The sequence below is a fragment of the Hyla sarda genome, chromosome 3, assembly GCF_029499605.1.
Source record: "Hyla sarda isolate aHylSar1 chromosome 3, aHylSar1.hap1, whole genome shotgun sequence".
Lineage (NCBI taxonomy): Eukaryota > Metazoa > Chordata > Amphibia > Anura > Hylidae > Hyla > Hyla sarda.
Genome location: NC_079191.1, coordinates 379,331,280 through 379,348,735, shown reverse-complemented (window position 1 = coordinate 379,348,735; position 17,456 = coordinate 379,331,280). Strand labels below are relative to the sequence as shown.

Sequence of the window (17,456 nt, the reverse complement as noted above, 5' to 3'; positions counted from 1 at the left end):
GGGTGGGCTCAAGAAGGGTGATTGTTGATGGTGGTTTTGAGGTACTGGAATTTTTAAGGCCGGTTTGGTTACTTACAGAGTCTTTAATGTTGAAACAACGCCCGATGGTTAATTTTCTGTTGAAGGAGTGGAGGTCAAGAGAAAGCTGAATATCTTTGGAGTCACTGGTAGGACAAAAGGAGAGACCTCTTTCTAACACAATTCTCTCAAATGGTGATAGAGGGTGTGAGGATAGGTTAAAGATTTTGACTAGATTTGGCTAGATTTTTCTCTTTTCTTTCCCTTCTAGCCCATCCACTTCTGCATCCTATCTTTATATATGTTTTCTTTTTTGTGGTTTTCAAAGGTGGGGCTATGTGTACTTGTTCAGTCGGAGTTGTGGTGAATGTTGGTTGGAAAGGGGATCTTATGGTTGGAGGTATAGGCCTACGGAGAATGAAATTGGTGGTATGTGGTTGGTCTTTAATTAAGGCCAGAAGTTCTTCCGGAACTGTATGTGGAATGGACCTGTACTTGATGTACTACTGTATGATTGGACCTACCCTGTGGGTTGGTGGTAGAGTAGATAGTGGACCTACCATGTTGGTTGGTAGTGGAGAGGGGGGCAAATCAGTGTGAACACTGGGTGGGGGATTGATTGCAGGGGGGTGTGTGTGATAGAATGTACTGCAGAAACGGGAGGGATCTTGGAAGATTGGTGGATGGGTTGGTCTGAACATGGGGGTTTGTGAATTGAAGAAGTAAATATTCTTGTAAATTCTTGTAATCTATCCTGGAACATCTCAATCATCAGTACTTAAATGTCTCCCGTCATCTAACAGTCAAACAGGCGGCCAACATCCCTGCAGCTCCTAGCAATGCATCCTTAACAACCATGATGCCGGTCCACTCTCTTCACATCAGAGTGGCGGAATGTTTCTGTTTTAATACAGAGCCGCGAAGATCAGTTCGCTTGCTCTGTATTACTTTCGCTGCAAGAACGTGCTCCTTAGAGCCGCATCCCTCGTAACCAAAGTTCCACCTGGCTCCTTCTCTTCATACTATTTCTTTTATAATATAATGATCCTTTCTAAACTTCTTTGAATTGCCTACAGTTATATTGTAGCTAGGCAACTACTTAGCAATACTTACCAATGTGTATCTGATTTTCTTGGAATATTCAGTTTTTTTCAGAATGTGTCACCTTTGATCTGGCCACCATCTTGTTTTTTTTATCAGTGTGCAAATATAAAGCCAAGATGTGCATGTTGTTTTATAAATTTGCCTAATCTGAAGAAGGGGTTTGTATACCCTGAAACGAGTCATTCCTGTGTATTCCAATAAACTTGAAGTTTTACTCCACTTCCATGACCTGTTTGTTCTATTCTATTGAATTATGACGCGGATTCGGCATGAAGAAAGAACATGTTAATTCTTCATGCAGAGCAGAATTCAGTGTCTGAATTCTGCTAGCAGAAATTCCTCAGTTTGAACTGAGGAGCTAAAATTTTATTAAACTGTATTGGGTTTTTCACTGCTGCATGAATTGGAGAGGAATAAGCAAGCTGAATTACACAAGTAAATTCCTCTCCAATTCCTCAGTGTGAACATACCCTTATAGATCTTTTGCTTGAGGATGCTCCAAAGGTTCTCAATAGGATTGAGGTCAGGGGAGGATGGAGGCCACACCATGACTTTCTCTCCTTTCATCCCCATAGCAGCCATTGATGCAGAGATATTCTTTGCAGCATGAGATGATGCATTGTCATGCATGAAGATGATTTTATTACGGAAAGCATAGTTCTTCCTTTAGTATCAAGGAAGAAAGTGGTCAGTCAAACTCCACATACTTTGAAGAGGTCATCTTTATTCCTTCGGGGACCCTAAAGGGGCCAACCAGCTCTCTTCCCATGATTCCGGCGCAAAACAAGACTCCACCAATGCCTTGCCGACGTCGCAGCCTTGTTGGAACAGGGTGGCCGTCCACCAACCATTCACTGCTCCATCCATCTAGACCATCCAGGGTTGCACGGCAATCATCAGTGAACAGGACTGTTTGAAAATTAGTCCATGTATTCTTCTGCCCATTGCAGCCGTTTATGCTTGTGAGCATTGGTCAGAGGTGGCCGAATAGAAAGTTTTTGCTCAGTTGCAAGACTCTGGAGGACTCTACACTTTTATGTCCCTGGGACTCCAGAGGCACCAAATATCTGTTTGCTGCTATGTAATGGTATTTTAGCAGCTGCTCTCTTGATCCGATGCATGGATTTGGCAGAAATCTTCCTCAATGTGCCTTTACAAGCACGAACTCGTCTGTGTGCCACAAATCTCTTAATAGTGCGATGATCACGCTTAAAGGGGTTATGCAGGAAAAAACTTTTTTTTATATATCAACTGGCTCCAGAAAGTTAAACAGATTTGTAAATTACTTCTATTAAAAAATCTTAACTTCAGAAGCTCATAAGTACTGAAAGGATTAAGGTTGTTCTTTTCTGTCTAAGTGCTCTCTGATGACACATGTCTTGGGAAACGCCCAGTTGAGAAATAAATCCCCATAGCAAACCTCTTCTAAACTGGGAGTTTCCCGAGACACGTGTCATCAGAGAGCACTTAGACAGAAAAGAACAACCTTAACTTCAGAAGCTCATAAGTACTGAAAGGATTAAGATTTTTTAATACTAGTCATTTACAAATCTGTTTAACTTTCTGGAGCTAGTTGATATATATAAAAAGTCTTTTCCTGGAATACCCCTTTAAGTTTTCGTGAAATATCTAATGTTTCCATACCTCCTCCAAGGCATTGAACTATTTCACTCTTTTCACAGCAGAGAGATCCTTTTTCTTCCCCATAATACTTGAAAATGGTGCTCTGCTTAATAATGTGGAACACCCCCCTTTAGTAGTTTTTCCTTAAATTGGGCTCACCTGGCAATATAATTATCACAGGTGTCCGAGATTGTTTTCAGTGATTAAAAGAGCCCTGAGACACAATGCCATCCATGAGTTAAACTGTAAACCAAAATATTTAATCTTTGTGACACTTACAAAGATTTGCATAATAATTTGGAACAGGGTGTAAAAGATAAAACTATATGGGTCCACACAAACTAACAAAAGATCTTCAGTCTATTTCCATTATTTTGTTGGTAGTGGTTTTACTTTGTTTTCAGACTTCTTTAGCCATAATTTAACATGCAGAAAGAGGGCTGAAAGAGTCTGCAAATCTTAAATTAACTTTTCAATGTGAATAAGGTGCCGGAGAACAAATGGATTCAGTTTGGTCCTTCAGCTAAAACATTAATTATCAGACAATTCCTTTGTAATTTGGAGCATAAATCTTAATACTTCTCTTTAAGAGGAAATAAATGAAGACTTTTCAAACTATTGACTTTTGGCTAAATGAAAAGAGAGCTACAGAAAAGATCATATAACATATCAGACTGTAGTGAGGATGGGAAGAGAGTGAACATTTTGTTTTAAAAAGTATTCTGCTGGATTAAATAAGCAATCAGTCCTTTAATAAAAATCTTTATAATATTCTTTCTATATTAACCACTAATTGACCAACCACTGTCTTGACAGTGAGCAGGGCAGGTTCTTTATCTTTTGGCATTGCTGCAGTGGAGTGAGGTGAGCACTTCACTGTGCACTTCCACTCTAAGGGGAAGGTAACAACAAGGGGCCGACGGCACTAACCGAGGGACTGCAGAGTGAGCTCCCGGATGTGGCCGGGTAGCTCTGTGTGTCTGCTCGTAGTAGAAGATTTCTACAGCAGAAAATTCACCACCACAAGCAAACACACAAAGCTACCCAGCCACACCCGGGAGCTCGCCCTGCAGTCCCTCTGTGACTACAGTCGGTATCCGCAGTGTGAAATATTCTGCAGATGCGCCCCATTTGATCCTACCCTGAAAAGGTGTATACACTGCCATTTTCCCTTACGCAGATTAAAAGCTTAGATTGCACCGGATCTCAGTCCTGACACCAGCTTCAATCATATAAGCAGGCGAACTACGTGGCAGCGTTCTTCACAACCTGGCTAGCAGCTAGATTAAAGGGGTTTTCCGGGGCTTACACATCTTTTCCCCTAGGGGATACGATGCCTGATCGCGGGAGTCCCGCCGCTGGGGATCCCCGGGATCATGCACGCGGCACCCTGTTTGTAATCAATCCCAGGAGCGTGTTCGCTTCGGGACTGATTACAGGCGACCACCGGGCCGGCGGCGTGAGACGTCACGCCTCCGCCCCCATGTGACATCACGCTCCGCCCCTCAATGCAAGCCTAGGCTTGCATTGAGGGGCGGAGCGTGACGTCACACGGGGGCGGAGGCGTGACGTCACACGCCGCCGGCCCGGTGGTCGCCTGTAATCAGTCCCGGAGCGAACACGCTCCGGGGACTGATTACCAATGGGGTGCCGCGTGCATGATCCCGGGGTCCCCAGCGGCGGGACTCACGCGATCAGGCATCTTATCCCCTATCCTTTGGATAGGGGAAAAGATGTGTAAGCACCGGAGAACCCCTTTTAAAGGGGTATTCTGGGATTTTTTTTATGACTATGCTACAGGGGCTGTAGATTTAGTGTAGTTCATAATATAGTGTCTGTACCTGTGTGTGTGATGGTGGTCTCGCAATTAGTCAGTGATTTTCGCCCCAATATTTATTTTTAACAGCATACAAAATGACTCCGGTCTCAGGTTTTCACAGGTTGCAGTGCATCGAGACATGACATCACTAGTCACGTGATGACAGGGAGCCTGTCTGCTTCAATGGGTGGAGCTACCTCTGAGTGGGAGAGAGACCATTTTCCAACAGTTGTAGGCACCCTGGTTAGCAAACACATTCTTTGAATGGAATGCAACTCATTTGGGTTTCAATGCATGGGGTGGCTGATGTGTAGGAGGGAGGAAAGTGACCTCAAACTTACAAACATGGAACTATGAGATGTGTAGTTTGAGAACGAAATTCAACAGGAAATACCCATTTCACAAAAAGATAGTCACAGATTTATGGTAATCTCACGACATAGCCATTTAGCCCCAAGACAAGCACAGATCTTTCCATTACTGTCCATGTCCATTACTGTCTGGCAGGTACATACTAAAATCACCTTATGATGGATAACCTCTTTAAACTCTTTCACTTTACAGACCAGTGATGGCGAACCTATGGCACGCCGAGCCCCCTCTGTGGGCACGCAGCCATAGTTCCCCATCAGGGCCGGACTGGCCATCGGGCACACAGGGCATATGCCCGGTTGGCCAGGCTGTCCAGTGGGCCGTCTGTCTTGGCGGAATGTTTAAAAATGTATTTATTTTTTTATTTGTGGCTCCCCCCGCTCTTTACTCCTTCCTCCATCCGCTCTATCCCCCTTCCTCTGGCCGCTCTATCCCCCTTCCTCCGGCCACTCTATCCCCCTTCCTCCGGGCCGCTCCTACCCCCTTTCCCGGCCGCATACAGCTGCGCTAACGGCAGGGGCTGCCCCGCTCAAATGGGCACGTCAGCTTCCACCTCCTGAGCTTATCCTGGCCACAACTCCTGGCACAGAGTGTCCATTCCTCAGCGTGAGGAAGAAGTGGGTGACGGTGCAAAGTGTGCAGCAGATTAGAGTGGATGCGCCCGGCCTCTGATCCCAACATGGCTTTCGCAGGTGAGAAAAGTGCACAGACGGAGGACGGGAGGGGGGATGGGATGTATGTATGGTGTGTATTATGTATGTATTTATTATGTATGATGTATTTATGTATCATGTGTGCATGTATATATTATGGATTTGTGTATGTATTATGTACTGTATGTATGATGCATGTGTATGTGTATATATATATATATATATATATATATATATATATATATGTATAATATATGATGTTTGTATTTATGCAGTATGAATGTGTGTATATATATATATATATATATGTGTGTGTTATGTATGCATGTTATTGTATGTATGATGTGTGTGTGTGTGTATGTATGTTATGTATGTATACATGTATTATAAATCAGAACAAAAGAAAAAAGAAAGTTGCCTCCAGCTCTTCCAAGGATAACTGTGCATGTAGTATTAAAACATCAAACCTTTAATCTGTATGTATTAAAAATAGAAAAAGGTGGACATCATAAAAGAAAAGTGAAACTCCAGTGCGTTTCGAGCTACATGTAGCCATGATTAAGAGCTACATTTAGCTCAAAACGTCTTGGCGTTTTGCTTCTCTTTTATGATTGATGTCCACCGTGTGACGTGCCAGGCTAACAGGAAGTAAGAAGAATACAGCCAGGGGACCGAACGCCTGTACCGGAGCACCGGGGGAGCGTAGGCAGGCAAGAGAAAGCTTATTTTCAGTTTTTTTTGCAGCCCGGAACGGATACAATAAGAAAAGTGAGCACCTTTAACAGATTTGTGAATTACTTCTATTAAAAATTCTTAATCCTTCCAGTACCTATTAGTGGCTGTATGCTACAGAGGAAATTCTTTTATTTTTGGATTTCTTTTCTGTCACAACCACAGTGCTCTCTGCTGACACCTCTGTCCATTTTAGGAACTGTCCAGAGCAGCATATGTTTGCTATGGGGATTTTCTCCTGCTCTGGACAATTCCTGACATGGCAGGGATGTGGAATTTCTATTGCCCGACGCCCGGGACTAGCAGTTTTGGGCGCCGGGCAGGTGAATTTGTCCGGCCCTTAGCCCGGCTTCGGGCAAGCAGGGCCGGACCTGACAAGTGCGGTGGCGATCTGCAGTCTGTATGGAGTGGGATCCCGCCTCCTGCCCGTTCCATACTCTGCCGCCTCCGACAATAAAAAACTGTATCCTCGGAAGCAGAGCAGGGAGATGAGAAGCTGTGTACAGTATTTGTCTTGCTCCCCGTGCAGACCTGCGTCCTCTGCCTTCGCTCCCCCCAGCTGTATCTTCGGAGAGCTGAGGGTAAGTGGCATGTCTGCACGGGGAGATGCTTGCGGCGCTCACAGGGGAGTATGGAGCGAGCTCGGGATTCCTGCCTGCTCCATACTCTGCAGCCCCCGGCTGTTCTCAGTAGCCGGGGCCGCTGCTAATAGCCAGCATGCGGCGATCGCCGCGGCTGGCTATTAACCCTTTAGATCGCCGCTGTCAAAGCTGACAGCGGCATCTAAAGGGACATGTGAATGCTCCCTGGTGGGCTAGTGGGGTGGATCGCCCCCCCGCAGCGCGATCGAAGGGGGGCGATCCACTATGGAGGTAGCCGGAGGACTTACCTCTGCTTCCTCCTGTCCCGGCTCTGTCATTGATAGATCCTGGCTGGACTAGGCTCTATCAATGGATCACAGAGCACACAGATTAATAGAGTTCAATAGAATCTATTCATCTGTCTGAGGAATCTAATGATTCCTCATAAGTCTAATAAAGTGTAAAAAAAATAAAAAAAAAAATAAAAAAAAAATAAAGTTTTAATAAAAGTTTGAAAGACACACATTAACCTAGTGGTCTTCAAACTGTGCCCCTCCAGATGTTACAAAACTACAATTCCCAGCATGCCAGGACAGCCGTTGGCTGTCCGGGCATGCTGGGAGTTGTAGTTTTGCAACTTCTGGAGGGCCACAGTTTGAAGACCGCTGCATTAACCCCTTCCATGTTAAAAGTTCAAATCACCCCCTTTTCCTATATAAAAACATGCAAACATAATAAAAATAAACATATTTGGTATCGCTTCGTGCATAATTGTACAACCTATTAAAATATAACATTATGTATCCCGTACGGTAAATGTAAAAAAATACCAAACCACAGATTTGCAATTTTTATAATATCCCAGAAAAAAAGTTAAAAAGCGATTAAAAAGTCAGATCAATACCAAGATGGTACCGATACAAAAAACTGATTATGGCGCAAAAAATGAGCCCTCATACAGCCTGGTATACGGAAAAAAAAAAAAGCTACAGGGGTTAAAAAATGGCAATTAAAAAAATTTGAAAAAGTCCAGAATTAGTAAAACATGACGTAAACGATACAAATCTGGTATTACTGTAATCAGGCGCCTAAAGTATAAAACTAACATGTTACCTCAACCACAAGGTAAATGGCGCAGGAAAGAAAACCACCAAATCTGCTAAATTATCTTTTACTATTTCAATTTCACTTCCCTTAATATATATATATATATATATTTTTTTTTTTTTTTTTTTGGTTCGAAGAATATGTTATTGAAAAATTAAAAGGTATCCTTATAGTAGGTAGTTATGGCTATCATAGGGCGAGGAGGAAAAAAACGAGAGCGTAAAAGCGAAAATTGGCCGGGACAAGTGGATCGTCATGAGGGACAAGTAGATTTTGCTCCATTTTAGTCCCGTGGACAAGTAGTTTTTTTATAACATTTCCACACCCCTGCATGGACAGAGGTGTCAGCAGAGAGCACTGTGGTCCTAATGGAAAAGAAATCCAAAATGATAAGAATTTCCCCTGTAGTATACAGCAGCTAATAAGTACTGGATGGATTAAGATTCTTTAATAGAAGTAATTTACAAATCTGTATAACTTTCTGGCATCAGTTGATCTAAAAAAATAAAAATAAAAAATAAAGTTTCTAACCGGAGAACCCCTTTAAGTCATGGGTTTCCATCACAACAGGTCAGCTCCCCACGATAATGTGGTGGGATGCTGACCTGATCTTCTATGTCACCAACGATCGCTCTAACAGCTCTTTAGAGGCCGCTGTCAAAGTTGTCATCGAAAGACTTAATAGCCAGATAGCCACATGCTGTCTATAGGTGATAGCTAAGGAAATGAGCTGGTGTCCACCGGGAATGGAGTGGGCTTGAGTCCCAGGCCTGTACCATACACACTTGACACATGCAGGAGAAGGATACTCATCCTGGGTTATCCAGGTTTAGAAAAACAGAGCTGATTTCTTCAAAAAACAGCACCACACCTGTCCTCAGGTTGTGTGTGGCAGTGTAGCTTCGTTCCAGTGCAGTGAATGAAGACAAATTATAATGGTGCTCACAACCTTAGGACAGGTGTGGTACTGTTTTTGAAAGAAACTAGATATTTTTTAAATTTTTATTATTATTTCAGGATTACATCTAAAAAAATGAGATCATTAAAGGGGGTTTCCAGGAATAGGAAATTGCAGCTTAATTTTTGCATAAGCAGCACCACTCCTGTCCACAGTTTGTGTGTAGTACTACAACTCCGTCCCATTCACTTCATAACCAGCATATTGTTTGTGCAGTGCCTGGCAGAACTGACAACCCTGACGTTTCTGCATTCTCCTATTTTTTGGAGCTCCCTAGTCATTTTGGTAGAGGTGTAATGTAATGGTTATCATAGCTCTTTATATTGTAGCAGGTAGTACACTTGTGTCCCATACATGACCAAGACACATTTTCAGCCACTGGTTATAAACTGGTTATGAAGGTTTCCATTTAATGACTAAAACCTGGAATCTTACCCAGTAATTTCTTTCTAAACTAATTTATTTTGAATTACTCAGCTTTCTGGCATCAATGTTACGACATGAATAAATGTCAGCTAGCATAATATAAGGGAGAGCTTAAAACTTTCACTAAAAGAAATGTCATGAAAATGTTATTTGTTGGAAGACCCAGCAGTGTCATTCATGTCTGCGCTCTGATCACCTGCGGTTAAAGCACATGAACTATATTTGAGAGATGCTTCTATATGCCAATATCTTAGTAAAGAAAAGCTGCATGGACAGATCCCTAACAATGACATCAAACAGTATATTACAATATAAAATATTACTGCAATACCGATGCTGAACTCCCAGGCCTGAATCCCTGGAAATGCTGGGCTAGGGATAGTTTAGTTAGAATGTAGGACATAAATGTTCTATCACGCTGGTAATACAATGATTATTAACATTACAATACCCATAAATTACCTTTGTGTACTGTAAGCTGTCTGCGACAACATAGAAAAAGCCACAATAGACATAATGAATTCTACAGCTCTCCATTTCTACATCAAAGATATGAGAGTTCAGTAAAGAAACATAAGCATAAGAACATAAAAGATAACATATCTTTAACGGTTTAAGTTAAGTATTGGATATAGCTTTAATATATAATGACTTCTCTCCACAATCATCTGGAAAAAGGACAAATCTCAAACACTGTAGTCTAGTGTATGCAGTACTGCATGTAACCAACATCAACCACTAGAGGGAGTCTGAAAAAAGAAAAGTTTCTTTTTCTTTTAATTCTCTATCCTACTTTCTCAATAGTTGATGTCTGCTAAAACCTAAAGAATCAATCAAAAGCAACAATGAATCGGGGATGCCATAATACAAACATAGCATTTTGGAAATTACAATTTATATAGTAATTTATAGGAAATACCGTATTTATCGGCATATAACACGCACTTATTAGGCTAAAAATTTTTGCCTAAAGTCTACCTGCGTGTTATACGCTGATAAGCCGCTGCAGTTCAATGATTTAAAGCGGGCGCTTTAAATCAATGAACTGCAGCGGCTTTGCAGGTGCAGAGACCGCCAGCGCTGCCGGCTTCTCTCCCCCTGGCTATCGGCGCCGCTGCCCGTTCTCTCCCCTTAACTATCGCTGCCGGCACCAATAGCCAGGGGGAGAGAAGCGGCGCCGGCAATGGGGCAGCAGCGCCAACAGCCAGGGGGAGAGAAGGGGCAGCGGCACACATTGCCCCGTTGCCTCCCCCCATCCCCGATTGCATAATTACCTGTTGCCGGGGTCGGGTCCGCGCTGCTTCAGGCCACCGGTGTGCGTCCCCTGCGTCGTTGCTATGCGCTGCACGGCGCAAAGACGTCACTCGTCATTGCGCCGCACCGTGCAGTGCATAGCAACGACACATGGGACGCACACCGGAGGCCTGAAGCAGCGCGGACCCGACCCCGGCAACAGGTAATTATGCAACCGGGGATGGGGGGAGGCAACGGGGCAGCGGCGCCGGCAATGGGTGCCGCTGCCCCTTCTCTCCCCTGGCTGTCGGCGCCGCTTCTCTCCCCCAGGCTATCGGCACCGGCAATGGGGGGCCGGCACCGATAGTCAGGGGGAGAGAACAGCACAAGGTGAAGAGATTATGGTGCCCGTGCTTCAACTCAGTGAGCCAATACTCCCAGTGAGTTTCGGCACCTCGGGTTCACCACTCCCCGAGGCACAAAAGTACCTTGGCTCTAGACCCTCTCAGCCTCATGGCGAGACCCTGAGGGAACAGGTCACATCGGGGCAACCGTCGAGCAGATTCCTCAGAACCAGCCCCGGAAAGCCCTGGTACACCTGCATCCTCCATGCAGCACCCATCCCCACCAGCCCCATACTGGCGTAGTTTGCCACCGGCATGAGAACTGATAAGAACAGATACTACACTTGATCTTAGCCAAAAGGCCGAGAAGCGATGCAGTGCGTGGTATACCCCGATAAATACGGTACACACAAACATATATACACACACACACACACATATATATTTTTTATATGGGGTCAGTACTTTCCTCAGGGAGAGGACACCACTTCTGGTGTAACGGAGATTTAAGTAGGCCATATAGCACTCCGCGGGCTCCTGGATACAAGAATATGCAAATCAGCTCATCACACCACCTTCACAGGTAGTGTGTCCTGCAAGCAGCTCCAGTTAAGAAGTCTCAGTACTGATTGGGATTTATGCCAAGCCAGAACTCTCTCCAGTTGGAAAAAGGACCCATCTGCAGACAGCTGTTTGTACCCAGGAGCCCGCGGAGTGCTATATGGCCTACTTAAATCTCCGTTACACCAGAAGTGGTGTCCTCTCCCTGAGGAAAGTACTGACCCCGTTTAAAGCCACAGGCCTCTCACCTCAGCCAAGCCAGAAAACCCTGCTTGTTGCTGTTGAGGGGCTAACACCCCGAAACAGCTGTCTGCAGATGGGTTCTCTTTCCTTCTGGAGAGAGTTCTGGCTTGGCATAAATCCCAATCAGTACTGAGACTTCTTAACTGGAGCCTGAGCTGCTTGCCGTACACACTACCTGTGAAGGTGGTGTGAGGAGCTGATTTGCATATTTTTATATATTTATATAATACACACACACACACCCTGATACCAAGATTTATTCATCTGTCTGAAACCAAAATAATCTGGATTTGCCAATGGCAATTGATCGCTGCATTTACACAGTTAAATGATGGACATCTGCATGATTGCCTATGTCAGTCAATACCGGCAGTGGTTTGCAGCTGATGGCAGCGGACGATTTCTGATCCTGCGCTATACTCCCTCACCTGCCTAATGACTTACGTGGGTCAGGCAGGGGTTATGTGATTCAGACTATTTTACTATTACTATTACAAAATTAAGGAAGCAATAGTCCAAGATCATAATATTACAGTATGTGACTGGCACAATACTTTCGATACAGTAATTCTGTATGATGGACCTCATGTTATAGTCAAATCTGTGTTGACAACTTTTCATAATACAGTGGTGCCTCCATGTACATAGTATGTGGTCTTAGGGTAGGGGCTGGCTGCTATGAACACTACTACACAGAACAATTCAGGGTGTATTTGCATGCAATGTTTTCAAGGTGTGGCCTAGATAATAATGTTTAGGGTATAAATCCATAAAGTGTGCAGTGGTATGACTTTCTAAGCTTCCACATGCTACCCCAGTTCATTCTTTACAGGAAAAAAAAGTCTTGAACAGACACAAAGAATACTCCTCCTCATGTGTACGAATAACAGTAAAAATATGTGCCCGACCATTAAATGACTTCAAAATAGGGATCGACCGATTATCCGTTTGGCTGATATTATCGGCCGATAATCGCGACTTTGGACATTATCGGCATCGGCAATTACCTTGCCGGTAATGCCCCCCCCAGCCAGAGACGACCATTACCGCCGCTGCCCCATGGCCTTCCCCATCCTCTGCCCACATACCATCGCTGTTGCCCCATTGCCTCCCCCCATCCTCTGGCCACATGCCGCTGCCCCATCGCCTCCCCCCCATATTCTGCCCATATACTGCCGCCGTCCCATCGCCTCCCCCCATCCCCGGTGTTATAATTACCTGTACCCGGGATCCACGATCCTTCTGGCTCCTGCGCTGTTGCTGTGCGCTGCGTAATGACCAGTGACGTCCCCAACGTAATGTCACCGTCAGTGCACACAGTGACAGCGCAGGACGCCGACGGAGCCAGAAGGATCGCGGACCCCCGGGAACAGGTAATTATAACACTGTGGATGGGGGGAGGAGATGGGGCAGCGGCATGTTTCCAGAGGATGAGGTGAGGCAATGGGGCAGTGGCAGCGGTATGTGGGCAAAGGATGGGGGGGGGGGGAGGCGATGGGGCAACTGTGGTGGTTAGACTCAGGACCCCAGGACAGGCAGGGGGAAAGAAGCGGGTGGCGGCGGCGGTCTCTGGCACCGCAAAAGCCGCTGCAGTTCATTGATTTAAAGCGCCCGCTTTAAATCATTGATCTGCAATGACTTCTGCCCCACCGGTGGGGGGGGGGGTTGAAATAGCCGATAACTTATACCGGAATATCGGTATAAATTATCGGCTATCGGCCTCTGAAAGGTGACAGATTATCGGTATCGGTCGACCCCTACTTCAAACTGTTTAGTACTATGATGGCGAAGAGCTTTAGGTATGTGCCCCCTAGTGATGGCCGATTCATTCAAATGAGTTGCACAGGCCACATAAAAATGGCAAAAACCTGGTTGGCTGACTATAAGTTAGGGTGCATGCATACCACGTTTGCAGGCTATGGCTGCCGGATCCGGCTGGAGGAGGGGAAAACCGTGCACTCCCGTTCCCCAGCTGGACCGGTGCTGAAATCCATTGACTTTAATGAGCCGTTTGACTCCAGTCGGCTCATTTTCGACCCGTATCCGGTTTTCTGATCGGACCTAAAACTGTAGTATACAAAACTGGATACGGCCGTAGCCTGAAAACATGGTGTGCATGCACCCTTACTAAAAGGGCGCTACCTGCAGACAGGCAATTTATAGATAATCTTCTCTGTCTATTTTCTCTTTTTCTTTTAAACAAAACTTTTACTTGAAAACAATCTAAATTAACGTAGTGACTAACATGGAAAATTTAATATCTCTCTCTCTCTCTCTCTCTCTCTCTCTCTCTCTCTATATCTATATACACACAGAGAGAGAGAGATGCGAGGATAGCACACCAAAGTAATTCCACAGCAGGTGGGTGCAAGCCGAAGTCAACAGTCCCAGTCGCAGACTGTATAGCCAATATCCAAAGCAGGTATTAGGCAGCACACCAAATAGTGTTCAAATCAGAAGTGCGGTTTAATATCCCATATCAAGATACAACGTTTCGGCAGTATCACACTGCCTTTCCCATGCTTGAGAAAGGCAGTGTGATACTGCCGAAACGTTGTATCTTGATATGGGATATTAAACCGCACTTTTGATTTGAACACTATTTGGTGTGCTGCCTATATATATATATATATCTATCTATCTATTTTATCTCAACGGGGACATGTATCATTATTTTGGAATGATAGAAGCAGTTTAACCCTTTTGCCAAATTCTAAATTATGCGCTGATGCGCTAAATTTATCAATCAAGCGCAATGAGTTTCATAAATTGTGGGCAAATATAGTAATCTCCTCATACCTCCACTCTGAAAAATGAAATTGATAATTTAGAGCATCTTGCTACGTGCAGTCCAAGATGGCTCATATTTGTGTAAAAATTATGGTCATTGCGCAAGATTTCTGCGGGTAAATGATGCAGTTAATAAATTCGTGCGTACTAAATATATCACTCCAAGGTACACCGAAACCTACACATCTGGAGGAAATGCTCCACCAGAATGTACACAAAAAAAAAAGACGCATAAGAACAGCTTGTGCAAAATTTTGCACGAAAATTTAAACACACAACAGGGGTAAAATCTTTGATACATGTCCCCCAATGTCTGTGTGTGTGTGTGTGTTCCAGCATCACGTCCAAATGGCTAAAGATATTAACATTATACTTGGCACAAATGTTACTTATATGTCAACAACAAACAAAGGATAGGTGATTTAACCCTTACTCACCCCCATTTGCCAGGGTTGGGGTTTTTGTTTAACCCCTTAACGACGAAGGACGTATATGTACGTCCTGGTGAGGTGGTACTTAACGCACCAGGACGTATATTTACGTCCTATGCATAACCGTTAGCATGGGAGCGATGCTCGCGTCATGCGTGGCAGGTCCCGACTGTGGATCGCAGCCAGGGACCTGCCCGTAATGGCGGACATCCGCGATTGCGCGGATGTCCGCCATTAACCCCTCAGATGCCATGATCAATACAGATCACAGTATCTGCAGCATCGCGGCGATCCGATCATCCAGCATGGCGGCCGGAGGTCCCCTCACCCTGCTCCGGCCGTCTCCCGGGGTCTTCTGCTCTGGTCTGCGATCGAGCAGACCAGAGCAGAAGATGACCGATAACGCTGATAGCATAGCACTGAACAGTATTAGCAATCGAATGATTGCTATAAATATTCCCCTATGGGGACTATTAAAGTGTAAAAATGAAAGTAAAAAAAAATATTTGAAAAACCCCCTCCCCCAATAAAAACGTAAATTGTCCCATTTTCCATATTTCACCCCCAAAAAGTGTAAAAAAAAAAAAAATGTTATAAACATATTTGGTATCGCCGCGTGCGTAAATATCCCAGCTATTAAAATAAAATGTTAATGATCGGCGTGAACGTAAAAAAAAAAAAAAGTCCAAAAAAGCTGCTTTTTTTTATATCATTTTATTCCCCAAAAAAATTATAAAAAAAGTATTAAAGTTTTAAATAAGCAAATATGGTATCAATAAAAAGTACAGATTACTGCGTAAAAAATGAGCCTTCATACCGCCGCTTATAAGGAACAATGAAAAAGTTATAGGTCTTCAAAATAGGGGGATTTTAAACGTACTAATTTGGTTAAACAAAGTGCGATTTTTTTTAAGCGCAACAGTAATAGAAAAGTATATCATCATGTGTATCATTTTAATCGTATTGACCCAAAGAATAAAGAACACACGTCATTTTTACTGTAAACTGTACGGTGTGAAAACGAAACCTTCCAAAATTTGTAAAATTGCAGTTTTCTTTTTAATTTCCCCACACAAATAGTATTTTTTTGGTTGCGCCATATATTTTATGGTTAAGTGAGTGATGGCATTAAAACGGACAATTGGTCGTGCAAAAAACAAGCCCTCATACTAGTCTGTGGATGAAAATATAAAAGAGTTATGATTTTTTGAAGGCGAGGAGGAAAAAATGAAAACGTAAAAGTAAAATTATCTGTGTCCTTAAGGCCCAAATGGGCTTCGTCCTTAACCCCTTAACGACGAAGGAGGTATATGTACGTCCTCCGCCAGCTCCTGCGATATGCCGCGTGGTAATGCGGTGTCCCCGCATCATATCGGGTCGGTCCCGGCGGCTATCAATGGCCAGGACCCGCGGCTAATATAGGACATCACCGATCGCGGTGATGCCCTGTATTAACCCTTCAGACGCGGCGATCAAAGCTGAGCGATCAAAGTCTGAAATGAAAGTGAAAGTAACCTGGCTGCTCAGTCGGGCTGTTTGGGACCGCCGCGGTGAAATCACGGCGTCCCGAACAGCTTACAGGACACCTGGAGGGCCCTTACCTGCCTCCTCGGTGTCCGATCGACGAATGACTGCTCCGTGCCTGAGATCCAGGCAGGAGCAGTCAAGCGCCGATAACACTGATCACAGGCGTGTTAATACACGCCAGTGATCAGCATGAGAGATCAGTGTGTGCAGTGTTATAGGGACCTATAACACTGCAAAAAAAAGTTTAAAAAAAAAGTGTTAATAAAGGTCATTTAACCCCTTCCCTAATAAAAGTTTGAATCACCCCCCTTTTCCCATAAAAAAAATAGAACTGTAAATAAAAATAAACATATGTGGTATCGCCGCGTGCGTAAATGTCCGAACTATAAAAATATATCATTCATTAAACCGCACAGTCAATGGCGTACGCGCAAAAAAATTCCAAAGTCCAAAAAAGCGTATTTTTGGTCACTTTTTATATCATTAAAAAATGAATAAAAAGTGATCAAAAAGTCCGATCAAAACAAATCATACAGATAAAAACGTCAGATCATGGCACAAAAAATGAGTCCTCATACCGCCCTGTACGTGGAAAAATAAAAAAGTTATAGGGGTCAGAAGATGACATTTTTAAACGTATACATTTTCCTGCATGGAGTTATGATTTTTTTCCAAAGTACGACAATATCCAACCTATATAAGTAGGGTATCATTTTAACCGTATGGACCTACAGAATAATGATAAGGTGTAATTTCTACAGAAATATGCACTGCGTAGAAACGGAAGCCCCCAAAAGTTACAAAATGGCGTTTTTTCTTTGATTTTGTTGCACAATGATTTTTTTTCCTGTTTCGCCGTGAATTTTTGGGTAAAATGACTAATGTCACTGCAAAGTAGAATTGGTGACACAAAAAATAAGCCATAATATGGATT

At 43.8% G+C, this 17,456-nt stretch overlaps 1 protein-coding gene and 1 pseudogene across 1 annotated transcript in view; both read right to left on the bottom strand.

Moving 5' to 3' along the window:
* The window catches only part of MACROD2 (mono-ADP ribosylhydrolase 2), a 2,467,642-nt gene that overhangs the window by 2,393,249 nt on the left and 56,937 nt on the right, over positions 1–17,456 (bottom strand). The gene's annotated exons all lie outside the window — the stretch shown is intronic.
* Positions 11,270–11,344, bottom strand: LOC130363258 (U2 spliceosomal RNA; annotated as a pseudogene).